Source organism: Schistocerca gregaria, unplaced genomic scaffold (assembly GCF_023897955.1).
Source record: "Schistocerca gregaria isolate iqSchGreg1 unplaced genomic scaffold, iqSchGreg1.2 ptg000198l, whole genome shotgun sequence".
In the NCBI taxonomy this organism is placed as follows: Eukaryota; Metazoa; Arthropoda; class Insecta; order Orthoptera; family Acrididae; genus Schistocerca; species Schistocerca gregaria.
This window is the reverse complement of record NW_026061736.1, coordinates 13,902,824-13,905,807: the sequence shown is the minus strand read 5'-3', so window position 1 is coordinate 13,905,807 and position 2,984 is coordinate 13,902,824.

The following is a 2,984-nucleotide window of genomic DNA, read 5'->3' as shown; positions in this document are numbered from 1 at the left end:
GTACAAAACTGAATAAGATGCCTTTTCTTTGTAAATGATGTGCTAGACCATTTATTGAGAACCAATGAATGACACTTTCGAATATTTCATTTATTGCTCCATCTGATATCGAGGTCGGTTATCGTGCTTTTGAGGTGAATTAAGAGAACTATTTTGCCTTTATCAGTAAAGTTTCAGGCAATTACCCTTCATCAAATTCATGTTGAGACCTAGAGAAGACAATTCTGGTCTATAAAGTGTGTCACAATTCAGAAATGTTAACTGTGTTCTTTAATGCTTCAACAGATTGTTATCCATAATAAAGGCCTGCAAGTAAGTGCATTTGCCTTGCAACCATTCCAGAAAATGGGAATGGTGTGTCCTTTTTAGTCACAATGCCTTGTTGCTCCAGTGATATACAATTAACTGCCACAAGAGGAGGGGATCTCAGACTAGATTACATTAATTATTTATTCCACAGACCCACAAAAGAGGGTATCCTCCTGGGTGTGGAACATGTCCAACAGTATTGGAATAGTACCTCAGAATCAAACGAAACAGGAGGTCCTGCCTGAGACCCAGGTATAGCTGCTTTCATTAAATGAAACTATATGGTTCCAGAGAGGAATCCCCATTTCATTCAAAACTGAGGTGCTATTCCATGACAGTTTGACATCCTCTGTGGTGCTCTTTGTGTTTTGGGGAAATAAGTGGACTGAGTTGTGAACAGGATTTTGGACTGAGGAGGGAGGCATGCTGGGGCAAACAGTGCAGAGCCACTGTGCCAGGGTGGTGTAGTGGTTCGTGCATCTGCCCAGTGAGCAGAGGATCTGGGTTCAAATTTTCATTCATCTCTTCAGTCTACATGTATACTGCATAGTTGGTTGAGACTTGTAAAGGTCCATGGAACCATAAAGTTTCTTTTCTTTTTGATGATCATTCATATCAATGTTATTTTCAGTTTCAAGTGACAACTGAAAGAACAAACTAATAGTCTTATCTCCCTTAATAATACACTTTTTGGCGACAGAGAGAATACAGGCAAATGATTTAATAGTGATGCATCATCATCTAATCCAATTTAGTTAGTAGGATACATGTTCTATGGATCGTAATGATGAGGAATGAGTCATTTTACATTCATTTGCAAATTAATTTATGCATATGGTTACATTATGAACATTTCTAATGTTGAGAATATCATGATTTTGCCATGTATAAAAAAATATGAGGCGTACATAAAGACCACAAACACTTTCAATTATTTATTGCACAAGAACCAAACAGTGTGCACCTATCATACATGTGTCATTTCAAAGAGACACTGAAAGTTTTTTTTTAATGTATACCACCACAGTGTAGTTTCGTAACTTGAGGATAGTCACCAAAAGTCACAAACGTGGTGTGTTGGCGTCCAACAAAAACTAGTGTGGTAAGGAGCCACCAACAAGGAAGGCCATTTACCACTGGCACAACAAATTTGTTATGATGGGTTGCTTGTGCCCGGGAAAGAGAAGCAGACGTCCCAGTGTGAGTGAAGTGAATGAGGAGTGCATACGAGAGTCATCTATAAGGAGTCCGAGAAAATCTGTGCGTCGTGCATCCCATGATCTCAAAATAGCTCCAATGACATAGTGAAAAGTCCTGCTACAGAAGGTGTCAATGAAATCATTCAAACTGGAGCTAGTGCAGGAACTCAATGATGATGACAAAACGCTTCTCTTTGAGTTTTGTTCAGAGTTGCAAAAACTGAATGGGGATGGTAATGGCTTTGATTACATAATATTTAGCAGGGAAGCCACTTTTCACACTAATGGGAAAGTGAACAGGCATAATTGTCATATCTGGGGGTACAAAGCATCCACACGAATGCATTGAATTTGAGCATGAGTCCCCAAAAGTAAATGTTTTTTGTGCCTTGTCGTACCAAAAACAGTACAGGCAATTCTTCTTCACTGAGAGCACTGTTACTGGATATTCCTACTTGGATGTGTTGCAGCAATGGCTGATACCTCAAATGCAACTGGACCCTTCATTCATTTTTCAGCAGGATGGAGCTCCAACCCATTTTCATCGTGAAGTTTGTGGGTGTCTGAACACAGAGCTGCTGCATCGATGGATCGGCCTTGCTACAGAAGAGGACAGGTGTTTCACTAAATGGTTCCCCAATCACCACATCTCACTCCATGTGACTTTTTTCTGTGGGGACGCATTAAAGATCTGGTGTATGTACTGCCTCTACCACATGATGAAGCAGTGCCCCGTTTGTTTGGAAGTTTTTTTACAGTTTCGCTTCAAATAGCAATATGTATGATATCTGTACAATGTTTAGTTCTTGTGCAGTAATTACTTGAAAGTGTTCCTGGACTTTATATAGGGTGTACATAAAGTATGATAGGAGTGGCAGGCTTGTTAACATGGTGCTGAAACATACAATGGTAGCTAACGAAAAGCTCTGTTTGATGTGTTGCAGACACTACTGGCTATAACAACTCCCAAATTTAGGTATTTAAATATTATTCTAATGTTACCGTAAGATAAGGCATAGTATTCATTATACTATTGTTAAAAACAGCATTGTTTATTAAACATGTTATCTTCTATATGAACCGTAAAAATTGTATACATTTCATTTAAATTTGTTGCCAATTTGTTTCAGCTATTGCCACATGATGTACAGTCACTTCAACTTAAAAAATATACGAAAAAGGAGACATAAACATTTTTTTCAAGGCACTTTCTTGATCCTAAATTACCACAGCATTACATTTAAATGTTTAGCAGCCAATACCATTTTTCACAGCACCTGATAATTCTTGTAACTGTACCCAAGATGTAGTCTGGAATGTCTGAAACACCATTATCATTAGTTACCTTTATAATTCAGTCAATATATGTATTATTTTTTACTTTTAAACACATTTGGCAAAATAAAATGGATTTTTTCTTTAGCAACAGTCCTTCTCACACAGGCAAGCAAAGCCACAAACATTTCATCCTGGTTA